General features: G+C 40.7%; 1 long non-coding RNA gene across 7 annotated transcripts in view; it reads right to left on the bottom strand.

Moving 5' to 3' along the window:
- LOC148386274 (uncharacterized) overlaps positions 1–13,125 on the bottom strand; it is a 38,029-nt gene that overhangs the window by 17,012 nt on the left and 7,892 nt on the right. For all 7 annotated transcript variants that reach the window (XR_015862983.1, XR_015862984.1, XR_015862988.1 and 4 more), the window contains one exon: positions 7,003–7,050. This is a non-coding gene — a long non-coding RNA (uncharacterized LOC148386274). The remainder of the gene's footprint in view (positions 1–7,002; positions 7,051–13,125) is intronic.

The raw sequence follows: 13,125 nt of genomic DNA, 5'->3' as shown, positions 1-13,125 counted from the left end.
AGCTAAAATTACATTACGCTCAGTTTAGAAATTCTCAGCGTGTCGTTAAGTTTCTTTCACTCCCAAAATCTTTCGGCTAAGGCCAAATGGAAATTGATCAATGGCATCATTGTCAAGGTGCTTTTCAGGTGACCGGGCACTGCTAGTGACTAATAGGATGACAAATCCTGCATATTGGGTTAACTGGAAGCTTTTGCTCATAGGGGGACTATTTATAGGAGCCGTGACGGTCAAACAGACATTTTTCCCCCCATTTATTTACCACTTATTCTCGAAAGTATGTGTAAATCTGTCGATGGGCAATTATTTACACGGATATCTCGAAAGCAAATGGGAGGGGGCAAGGTTAAACTAACAAGGGGACGTAGTCTCACTACCTGGTTTGCAGCTATCTTTTCATTCTTGTCCCAAAAATATTTTGAAAAGTATTTATGCCGCATTTCCCTGTTGAAAGGCAAATTCTGGAATGATCCAGCCAGCCAGGCCTCGGTGACCTGCCCTGACCCATAACTCTCCTCTGGCCTCCTTGTGAGCAGGGCTGCCTGCTGTGATCCCCTCATGCCAGAAGCCCTGTGAGATAGGAATAGCCATCTGCAGGCCCATTGTGCTGGTAATGAACTCCCGCCTTAAAGATGGGCTCACATGGAAATGAATGCATTCTCATGGAGACGTGGAAGATCCCCCCCCCCATGGTCCGGCACACCGGTTAATACTGGCTAACCTTTTCAGAACCTTGCATGTCAATGACGCTCTCCCTCCGTGAGCATGCCACCTTGCTTGACGCAGGAGTCGGAAGGATTAGTCAAAGACAATATACAAGACACGCTGATTTGATCAAGATGGATGAGTGAAAGCAGTCAGTTCAAATGAGCTGAAAAGCACAATAAAAAGCTGCTTCATACTGATGATTGCATCAAAAAGAAAATAAATATCCTTTTTCATACTAATTCATTGCACTGTATTTGAACAGCTAACCTAAGAGACAAAAAGTATGTATAATAAATCAGATTTTACTGTAATGCAGATTAATTATTGCTTTGTTGAACATATGGAATGAGGAACTTAAAAAAAAAATAGCATATTAAATCCTAATCGTTATACCGTGGGAGAAAAATATCGAAATATATTATTTTTCCATCGCCATGTTCTCGGTACTTTTTGTTTGAATGTTTTTTTTTTTTTTTACATGTAGACAGAAACTATGATAGTCCTTGTGCAGTCACAGCAGACAAAGACTACAATACTGCACAAGGTGAATCATAGCAATACAAAACTCCTCATTGTCGGGAAAAGTATCAAATCTCCGCAGCTTCATCTTAAACATACACAAGCTAAAGGAGAGCAAGATGTGCAAGCCATGTGATTTGCAGATCTAAAAAATTAGGATTAAGAAGATTTCCAATTATGATTGAAAAAAAAAAAAGAAAAAAAAAAGGCTATCAATGAATATTTCCAGCTTTTTTTTTTTTGGGCTTCCTTAATGTGGCTAAAGGCAGACGTGAGACTACATTAGAACCCCGTGGTGTGTGACTGCTTCAGATGTTGATCAAAGCTGTTTTGCTTGGGACTTTGCAGTACATTTCCTGAGCGTAGCGATGAGTGCGCACGCACGGACGCTCTTCAAGAGGAGACAAGTACATTAGTCACAGGATGCAAGTCTGATCAGACACAGGGCTCCGTCCGCCATGGCTCCATCAGCACAAAAGGCTTATGAGGAGACTTTCGTTGCAAACAGTTCAAAGCAAAATTATCTTTATTACCATCAAGGCATTGCTGATGGAAGGTTTTCAGATGATTACCTTACATATTGTACAAAAGAGCTTTTTTTTAAATCCCATATGGTGTAAAAATGTTGCCATAGTAGATAATGCACATAGGGGAAGTTTTTTTTTCCCCCCTCCTCAGATTTTGTTTCTTTTTTGACAAAAAAAAAGTTTCATTGCCTGATTGGGGGTGGGGGGGAAAATCACACTTTCCCCTCATTATGTTTGGTGACAAAAATACTTTAATATGTTAATCATGTTAGTAAGTTCCAGACTTACCCCCATCTGGAAACATTCAAAAAAAAAAAATTAACTAAAAACCACTGAAACTTTGTTGACAGTTTTGGAGTGTTTGTGAGATGAAAATATCTGAGTAGGACTGGTTTCAGGGATTAATATGATTTCCATTAAATATAAGCAAACAAGGAAGGAGGAAGCTGCCTGTTCCGTAAGAATGAATTGCAAGTTCAAAAGTCCAAGGTTATTTTTTTACCAAAAACAAAAGACTGATGGCATTGCTTGCTTTCCTGACAACAACCTATTGAATTGAAAAGATACGGCATTCTATAATTTGGCAAAACTATAATAATCTGAATTAATTTCAATGTAAAGATGTTGAAATCCCACAATTAATTGAAATTAAAGGATGAATTGCTTTAAATGAAAAGGGACTGTTGGAAAACTGTTTGTGTGTGTCTGTGTCTGCAAGCTTAATGAATTGTTGATGTGCAAGGTAGGCGGATGCGGCTGCAATACGTACAAGGTGCTGGCCTTTTTTTCCAGCACCTGCACGTAAGCCGACACGCAACTAAGCTAAAGGGTTAAATATGAATGGCTGGCACCCAAGATTTGCGGTTAAGGGTGAGAGCGGCGGCGGCATCATCAATGGTGTGGCAGATGGTTTATTGAGGGGAAGGAGTGAAACTTCCCGTCGAGCCACAGCAGGAAGTGAGTCAGAGTGGAACTGTCAATAACCAATCAACTGTCACTTCAGCTCAATGAACTGCAGCTAACCAGCTAACCGGTTTATTTTCAACTCGAGTAACAATTTGAGGTCAAAATAGTTTTGATGCAGATCACAAAAAAAAAAAAATTCAGATGCAGCTATTGTATACGCAATGGTCGTCTATTTCAAATATTGACTGAATGACAACGCAAATGCGAGAAATGCCCATTCCAAAAAAGAAAGCAGCTGCATTGGTTCCGTGTGTGTGTGTTGTGTGTGCAGGAGTGCATGTCACTCCCACCCGCAGGTGTGTCAAAGGCAGTTTCCAAGCTGCTGGCCCTGGCATTTCTTCAAGGATATCAGTCATGGCAGCAACGAGCCCCCACAGCCATTATCAAGGCTACAATTTGATTGCGTAAAAAAGAAAAAAAAAAAAAAAAAACTTTCACTCATCTTGAGCTGTGTCTGTGCAGGGGGATTTTTCCCTATTTTGCATTTCTGTTGAGCTGATTTTCAATTTCACCAGTTTGGGTAGAACCTGTGACAGCTCGGTGCATCGTAACGGCACAAAGCTACGGGCCGATTGTTCAGACCAGTCAGTCATCCCGATTCGGCGACAGACAAAATACGGCTTTTTTTGCTTCAAAAGGTCACACAAAGGCATTCCATCTGAGGACAAAGAAACACAGCCCTTTTTTCTTTTTTGGGCTGGATCTTCCCTTAGAGAAGAAGCTAAGAGAGTAACGGCAATGTCTCGTGAGAGATAAAACAGAGATGAGGCCTCTTCTAAAGAACCGAGAGCATCTAATCTCGTGAAGCAGACAGAAAATGTTCAGTCATTCAGTGGAAAAATCCAAGTCATCAATCACCTAGCACGCTATTGCGGCGCCAAAGAAGAACGCAACACGACCAAAAAAAAAAAAAAAAAAACACCAATGTTCAGTTCAAAGCCGCTCCTTACCCTGCGTGACCTTTACGGCTTACAAAGAAGAAGAACATAAATTACCTGAATGCCACACGGACTCAAAAAGGTCCTGTCACGCTCAACACCAGACTAGGTACTTTTTTCGGAAAGCACACACAGACAAAATCCAAAATACTCATTTCTGCACACTACATAACAAACACAATTAGCAAGTCAGAGGATGAGTAGCAGGACGAGGTCACCGTTACATGACTCCGACCGCTTGATCTTTCAAAAATATGATGACGCCCTTTTGCCCAGCAAGCGAGAAGTAAAAGCTTTGGGATGTATGACACACATTGGGGGGGGGGCACACTGGCCGTATATCATGTCACACTTTGCCCATACTACTAGGATGGAGCGCAGGATGTGTCATTGCTGCAGAGGGGGTCTGGAGGCCAACTCCTGTCTGGTCTGATTCCTGCTTAGTCACCAAGCCAGTCAGGACAGAAAGGCGACCAGTGAGCCAAGCTGGGAGTTTTGTTTAAGGAAAAAAATCACAACAAGTGACAACAAGGTCTTCACAAACACATGGACAGCAACCTCAGCTCCCAAAGTCAAGTTGTGCAAAAAAAAAAAAAAAAAGGAGCCCTCGGAACCCACAAGAACTTATTTTGAATTGGAGTCCAGAACCCAGGCTTTCCAGCGATACTAAATATATACCGACGAATTACAGGGACAAGTGTATTAAATGACACACAAGACATCGAGAATTTTCCATTTTATGTAATGATGGTGCAAAAAAAAAAAAAAAAAACAGCTAAGCAGAACATCTAATCGTGCTTCGTTGGAATTTGATAAAGTAACGTGTAGTTCTTTCATTTCTTTGCGTGATTCTTCTATGAAAGCTACAAATCAATATTTTCCCTGACTCAACACAAAACAACAATTTGAAATCCACATTAGCATTACGACCGCCCGGAGGAAATTTCATTATTTATTGGTAACATTAGTACACAGCTTTCTAGACAACCTTTTACTTTCTTAATCTCACCGGGGACTTTCACTAAACAATATTTTGTTATAGCAAATAAATCACATTGATCCACTGCCACACAAACGCATGAGTGACTCAAGATGAATAAGCATTTACACTCTCATAGCGTAATATCAATCTTTTTTTTTTTTTTTTTTAACCAGTAGAACCAAACATAGGCGGAACAAGCAAACTGTCAAAATGAACGCCAAGAGTTGCAAAATCAAAAAGTTACTCACGCAGTTTCTTTCATGACACCTTGCCAAAAATGCTGAGCACAAACAAATCGGGAGATCAAAAACAATAACAAATCGTACTTTTAGGCAAGTTGATTTTTTTTCCTTTTCTTTTAAAGCTCCAGGTCCATTGAAGGACCTTATGAATAAATTTCATGATCAATATTTAAGGATACAAGATTAGAGTAGATGATAAACGATGAGCAGGTAAAAACATCAGGACGATGTTTGAAGGGCTGTAACTGGCCGGATAATTTTTTTTCGAGATCGTGACGCTATAATGAAACAGCTTTCCAGAACGAGGTCGCTCCAAAACACAGGTCGAGCACGACTGAATGGGGCCGTGACATCACTGTCTTCCGATTAGTCGGCACAGCTATCATTTCGTACGTACACCGCCATTTCTTGATTTTAAAGCCAGCCAGACAAACACAGCTGGAATTTTATTTACAAATCAAACATTAACTGTATGAACTGGACAAGATTTTGCTTTCTTATGATTCTGAACTAATATATGGCCACCACATGTGAGATGAGAAGACACTTCGACGTACAGACCTGCCTCCTTCCTGTACAACTGCCCGTTCTTTTTGTTTTGAGGTGAAAATAGTGGAATTTCACACTTTGAATCGAAACAAGCAGCATCCTAAAAATCAGGAGAAATGCGAGGCCCGGGGAGAGACGTTCAACAAAGTCCCCTCCTCAGTATTATTGTACTCCTGAGGTGTCAAAAGGCACATAAACAACTCATAAGTGGCTTTTTATTGGATGGCCTTGTATAATCAATTATTATTTAGTGAATTTAACTTTCGAAGACATCAAAATCAACTCTGCTCTGATTATCTTGAATAAAGCTGGCAAGTGATGGTGACAATCATTCGCCGATGCGCTTTACTGACGATAATAATAAAACCACTCATCACTCTGGCACACACACAATGAAGTATCGCATCCGTACTTTTTTTGCTGAAATGACAATAAGGTGGCCACAGAGCTATTCAATTCCACAGCGCATTAAAATGGAGACAAAAGTTCCAGGGAGGATTACGTTTCGGAGAGCCATATCGGATGCGTCTCTGCCACACCTCACAGCCATCCCAAAAAGTCGATTTCCATGACATCACCCATTCCCATGGCATTTAAGAAGGAGAAGAGGTGGAGCAAACGCGTAACAAAAACGGGGCACACCTGAAGCAGGTACAAAAGCAAACTTTGGTGGATTTAGAACCAGAGCGTGAGGAAAAGGAACATCAGCAGACACGTTGGAGAGCGTCTTTCTTTCCATGAGACAGAAAGGGGCACACCTCGGGTATAATCTCCTCTCATACAGTATGATGAAGCATGATGAGCGTGCATGACTAGCACTTCCTCCCTCCCTTTCTCCATCACCTCCCACAAACAATGTTCCTCCGCATCAGCTCTTGTTGATGAAGTTCACCCATTCACCCCGGCCCCGTACTCAGGACCAGCACAATATCTTCTGCCGGTGATGATGAATAAGGCAAATATGTTCAACTTTTCTCAACCCGCGACAATGAACAAAGTCCAGCCCAAGAAACACGGTTAAATTCCTGACGGTCATCAGACATACTGCAAATACTTTACGGATAATCCCAGATTAGATCTATCAAGGCAATTCGTCTTTGTCAGCACTTTCTTTAAAGGGTAAGTTTGAATATATTTCTTTCCTAGACGTTTCACAATCTGGAGTCTGACCAGTGCAGTGAGCAATGCACAAAATGGCTGACTTCTTAGCCTTCGACAAAATGGCAGCCTTACAACGGGTCTCTACGTGACGGAAGTGGAGTGAGCAACTTTGATTTACAATTTAACCCCTACCTACCACTACAACAACTTTAAATATGGATGCAAAATGGCAGAAAAATCAGCAAAAAGTCCTGCCACTTCTAAAACATCATTCCTCTCTGCTATACATTGATGTTTGCTGAAGATTTTTTTTTTTTACTCTTAACATGATACATTTTTTAGACTAAATGTGGGCCTTGAATATGAAAGCATCATTTTTATACATTCCACACTAAAGATGGTAAGAAGGAAAATACTTTTTCTTTTTTTTTTGAAGAAGAAGAAGAAGATTGGATTTTAGTTTTACTGACCTTCTCGATGACTTTCTACCTGGTTGCTTCAATTTGCAGTGCAAAGTCCTGAAAAGAAGAAAGTGTCAAACTGTGAGGATATTTTAAACTTTACATTCATATTTTAGGAGAATTTAATGACATGGCTTTTGATCACAGAATCTTTATTGCAGAGAATATGAGTTTCAAATGATCTTTAAAATAACTTGGGGAGCTAAATAAAAAAAAAATTCAGCCAGAAAACCGGTAATACTAATAAATGCTAACATTTTATTAGATACTTATAAATAAATGTTTTTCATACATCAATTTTTAGTTTTGTTTAGTTTCATCAGCAGTCAGTAACAATACAATATGTATGAAGAGCAAAAGGTGACAAGGGTGGAATTCAAGGCTTATTCCCGGCTACAATTTCCTCTGCTGTTTATTTGCAGTTTAAAGGTTCTAAACCAATATTAAAGCTCTCTATTTTATTTCTAAAAACACTCACATAACATGATGAAACGAATAATGGCAGAAAATTTGAAATGCACACAGACATCTTTCTATTTTAATCTAGGAAAGATTAGATTCTCCTCTCCAAAAAGAGGAAAGACATGAAAACTAAAATATTAAATCGTTTATGGAAGTTAATGCTGTCTTGTCTTTTTGTTGACTATTTTTAAGGATTCTTTTTCAGTCTGACTAAAAGACTCCTTAAAAATGGTAACTGAAGATTGTCAATATTTATGTTTCAAAAACATCTGAAAAATATTGCTTTGATATGATTAAGTCCACTAAAATGAAGAAAAAATTGGACTAAATCATTCAGACTATTATAGATAATTTTCCACATTTTCAAATGTAAATTTTTGTTCAAGAAGGTCAAACAAAATGGCAAGGGAATGCAAAATGAATGAATTTAGATCTGAATAAATTAATGAACAATTATTTTCATTTGTTCAAATACATCAGTTTCTGCTTTTTGTGCTTAAATGATGTCAATCAAAAGAAATGATCCTAGACATGTTTTGTAATCACTTATTAAGCTTTGGGGCAGTTGATTGAATTGATGAACATGATACGTTATTGTACTCGAATAATTAATCGTGTTTATCACACATCTTTTTTACCTCCTGTGCCAATGTTTAATTGCAAGGTTGCGGGAATGAAACAAAAGACTTTTGTCATTAGACTGACTCACAAATTCTTCTGGTATGAAATGTCTGATTTCCTCTGACAGCTCCACAAAGCCTCTTTTCACAGCAATGACACAGATCTTTCCCCAATATACCTTTTTTTCTGGGAAAGGGAGCCTTAATCTTTTTGGATTTGACTCATATTAGTTCTGGGAACACAGGTGGCCTTGCACTAAGAGACAATTGCCAACATTCTTTTTTTTGGATCATTCCGTCAACATGAAGGTAAATAAAATTGATTATTCATGAAATATTAAAATTATGCTGTTCATTTTAGGCTACTAAATTTATTTTTTTACTGCCATTATTGATAAAATCCTTTTAAAAACTGCATCCCAAATACAATTTAGTTGGTGATTTTTTTTTTCATGAAATAAATGTACAGATCTAATTTTCACCATAAAAATAGATACTACAAAGTTAAATACAGAAAATTGATTTTCTGAAAGTGCTAATTAAAGTAGACAGGTAATAATACAGTGTGCACTAGTTCATTAAAATTAAATGTGGAATATGACTATAATATATAGATCTTATTTTTTAAAGTGACTTTTTTGTTATGTTTAGCAACATATTTTTTCAAACAAAGAACAAGAGATTAGTAGTCATGTTTTTGAGTTTTTAAATTGTTTTTAGGCAGCAAATATGTGTTTGTTGATTTAGAACATTACAAAATGAACTGAACAGTTTGCGGTGCTTGGCTGGAGTGATTGAATTTATATAAACACATTTTACATGGAACAACAGCACAACAAAGACACTATAAAAGGAAGAGATGGAAAAACAACTTTTATAGAAGACAAGAATGTTTTATATAAAGGTCAGGGAAAACAAATTGATTTTGTTTTTGTTCAAAATCGAAGGCCTCAGCCTCCGAAGCATCAAGTTAATTAAAAAAAAAAAAAAAAGGGGAGGGGGCTGGCAATACAAGATCTGACCTAATATGGTCAACAAAACCAGTACAGTACTGATGACACGGTACACAGGGTGCAACCCAGTGGAGAGGAAATCTGACAGACATGGGAGGTCGCCTAATAAGGTTATGGAAGGGGGGGGAGCAAATGGACACGGCATTTCATTGGTTTGCGATTTGAATTTCAGACGCCGCTCGTGTCCAATGGAGATGCTTTCTCCTCCGACAGGCATATCATTTGAATTTCAGCCTGTCCCCTTTTGTGCGTGCGCGAGTCAATATGTGTGTGCTCGCATGTATTTTGGTGTGTTTGTGAGCGAGCAAGAAAGAAAGGGAGCGAGCAGCGTTCAGCTGGCGGACGAGGAAGGAAGGAATGTGCATGGGTGGTTTACAGCTGAACCAATGAGGACGGTGCCTGGCTCCAAAACACCTTGACAAGTGCTGCAGAACCAATCCGTGTTGTGGTGACACCATTGGCACCCCATTTTGTTTCCTGACACATGCGTGGCTGGCATTCAGCGTGGGACTTTTTGGCTCATACCAAGAGCATGAATGTATTGCCTCAGGCATGTGTGTATGACATGGTGATTTACTGGGGAGGGATTTCTCTCTGTCTCCCTCCCTGAAGAAGCCTCTCTCTATCTTTGATGGCTCTGGTTCAGACATCCAGACTCTGTGGTTAGAAAATCACCATCTTAGCCAGGCCGTTTGCCAAACTTGCCTAAAATCCGCCCCCCTCTTTCCGCACCCTGACACCCCATCACGAGTGGCTTGCGGGTTAGCAGTCACATCTGCATTGTCATTAAAATGATAATGGTTTTGGTTCAAGCTCGGACGAAGATGATACGCTCAGCAAAATGGCGTAGTCATCAAACGGGGATGACACACGTGGTGGACGCAGGCGATGGTCTTTTTTTCCTCCCCCAAGCTTCTCCTAAAACGATTATCCAACAATTAATCATGTGAGTAGATACCACATCATGCCATTTTGTCTCTTCGTAGCCACGAGGCAATATTACCTTTTGACGACATGGGGAGAGGCAAGTCCCATATTAAATTTGTGAGGGCGCAAGAGAGGGGGAACATTACTTTTAATACCGTCTGAACATCTGTGTTGCCAAGTGACGACAGTTGATAAAAACAAAATCCCCAGGGAGGAATCAGAGTTTTATGAACCTGAAGCGGCGGTAACCACAAAGCATTAATAAGAAAAAGGTGTCTTTATTTCAAAAAGTGGCAGCTTGTCATCATCATGCATCAAGATTCTCAATGTGATATTAGGCATCTTTTTTTTTTTTCAATTGCATACCAGAAAGTGCTTCCTGTAGACTCTTTATGGTTACATCATACAAATATTTTTGAGGAGAAAGATTGATAAGCAGTAGCTAGACAAGAATCCATGTGGAAAACATAAGTGGGAGACAAGGAAAAATCTATGCATAACCTACACACACACACAAGTCAACACCCACACACAATTTCCTCGCCCTCACTGTGCTTTTTTTTTTTTTTCTCAATGAAAGTCTTTCACACGGACGACACACGTCTCGGCAGCAGTTGCGTGCGCCCGCCGCAAAGACGACAAAAGTTCATCTTATTAACTCCTGACAAGCCTGCTCTCGCTCGCTCTCTCTGGCGCAGGAAGTGGCGTGATTAAGCACTCCTGACGCAATCTAATTGTCTGTCCCGTTTCCCAAAAAAAAAAAAAAAAAAAAAAGGAAGAAAAGAAAATGAGAAGCCCTATCACTCCCTCCCACAAAAAATGTACCCCTGAGTCCACGTTGACAAATTCTTTAACAAGCTGTGGTTAAAAGGAAGCTGGTTTTACTCTGAGTCACCCCCCTCCTTTCAAACGGTTTACTGGAAATAAAGAGGGAGGAGGAGGGAGGGGGCACTTTCAGAGAAGTCACGTGACCCAGTCGGGCAAACCACAGCACAGTGAGCCTTTGACTTGCACTAGGCCAGGGGGGGAAGGCAGGCAGGCAGGCAGGCAAGCAGGCAGGCGGGCAGGCAGGCAAGCATACGCCCAGCCCAGTGCAGATGGCCCTGATTTGGGTTACAGGAGATACAATCCTGGGAGTTGGCAATCAACATTTCACAGCCTCTTAACCCTTTCGCAACCGGACTCCACACAGGAAATTCCTAGATTTCATATTCTTGACTCTCGCCGCCGTCACACATTCCCATCTGGGGATGACGCTGAACTTCGGCACATTTTTAGAGCCACTGATATAAGCAAGCGGCTGGCTGGAGCCTTCGCGAAAAAGACATGACTTCACTATTCCTAAATAGACGTGGTGAAAAAATAAACCCGAGCGAACGCTGGGCATCGCACATGGCGGGAAGTTGGCACGTGGAGGCTAGCAGAAACACCGTAAGATGCTGCCACCTAACAAAAAAAAGGGACAAAGCAGTTGTGGGCAATTGACGTGAGGACACAAAGTTGGTGCTACGCAAAAAGCGTCCCACTACTCTTAATCCGGTAGAGTCTGAGATCAAAGATTTGTGTCCAAATCCATCATCCACGGATGAATTCCTCCGTTCCCCCCTCAAACGTGGCGGAAAAAAGGTAACGCACGGAGTGGTGCTCCGAGATGTCCTTGGAAAAGATGGAAACATACGAATCGTGTAAACGCGCATCCAGATGCCGTCCAATCAAACGAGGAGAACGCTCGGGCGGGCGCGGGGGCTGCCCTGCTGCCACACATCATCAGCGAGCCAGTAATGCACAGTGGGAGATGAACACAGTGCGTGAGAAAGAATAGGCGCATAGGAAGAGTGGGACAAAAAAAAAAAAAAAAAAGAATGAGAGGAAGAGGGAGAGCGAGACGACGGGTGTGTTTTAAGACGGCAGCATGCAACGTCACTTCAAATCTGCTCTCGCTTGGATGCGCAAAAGATGCTGTTGTTGCATCACGACAAGAGTGCGACCAAAGTCACGCCGTTAAAAAAAAATATCTCTTACACTTTCCTGTGTGATGTCATTGTTCGGATTAATAAAGTTAATTAGCAGGACCGTACGCCAACCATGCAAAATTGTTTTGAAGCCAATTCTAACACAATGATGCTCTTTTTTTTTTTGGTTAACATTACATTTTTGTCGAGTTTTTTATTTTATTGTAGATTAATTGCTACATACAGTACATACATGAATGTATATAAATGAGTGGTGTCAGTTCAATTGAATTCCAGAACTTTCTCGCTGAGTCATAAGTTGTGAAAGCACACAGCAGTCACGTGCCGAGGTGTGGCTGGCTAAAGCTTTTGTCCGCAAGCGGGCTTACTTAAGATCAATGTTTGATTGCTTACAAAATAACAATGGAATGCGGAATGAGCAGACGGCTGATGCCAAAATAAAGGAACGTGAGAAGGAGAAGATGGAAAAATAGAGATGAAGATGATGATGGGCTGAAAAGGCACGCTATCACCTACGCCAGCAGAGTTTGGCTCCGAATAACTCAGTATTGAGTCATTGTCTGTCCGGGTCATAAAGTGAGGCGGAAGCTTTTGTAGAAATTAATGCTCGACTGTTTATCCTTAACTTAGCGCTGACTGACATCATGTGCAGACAATACGCACTCTCCGTGTCGATAAATCTCAATTCAAAAGGCAGATGTGACCTACTGAGCAGGAGGCTCAAAAAGAATGGCCAGATATAACAGAAAAACAGAACGGACCGGCAGATTTCAAACGTGTGAATCAAAACGTCAAGCAAATCGTCAATCTGCTATGCACGTGTGGAATGTCGCATCCCTGCTTTTAGAGTTTTAAAGTTCAAGTTTAGGAAGTGCTAACAAGCCCAGTTGGGTGTGAAGGCACCAAGGTTCTGATACACTAAAAGGAGCTCGTAGCTATAAAAATAAAAAAAGGAGCCGCTGTGATTTTGGGGAGGCTTCCTTCGTACGAGGGCAAAAAGAGGAAGTGATTTGAGGGGGACTAAATCTTTACAGGAGGAGGAGGGGTGTTAAAGGTGAGAAGGTGAGAGCGAGGGGCCTCAATTAACACAATGAAAAGAGCCGCCAAGAAATGAAGGTCCGCGTCCACCTCATTACT

This window comes from Syngnathus floridae, chromosome 15 (genome assembly GCF_059516105.1).
Source record: "Syngnathus floridae isolate MCC-2025c chromosome 15, RoL_Sflo_1.0, whole genome shotgun sequence".
Taxonomy (NCBI): domain Eukaryota; kingdom Metazoa; phylum Chordata; class Actinopteri; order Syngnathiformes; family Syngnathidae; genus Syngnathus; species Syngnathus floridae.
This window is presented reverse-complemented; position numbering and strand designations above follow the sequence as displayed.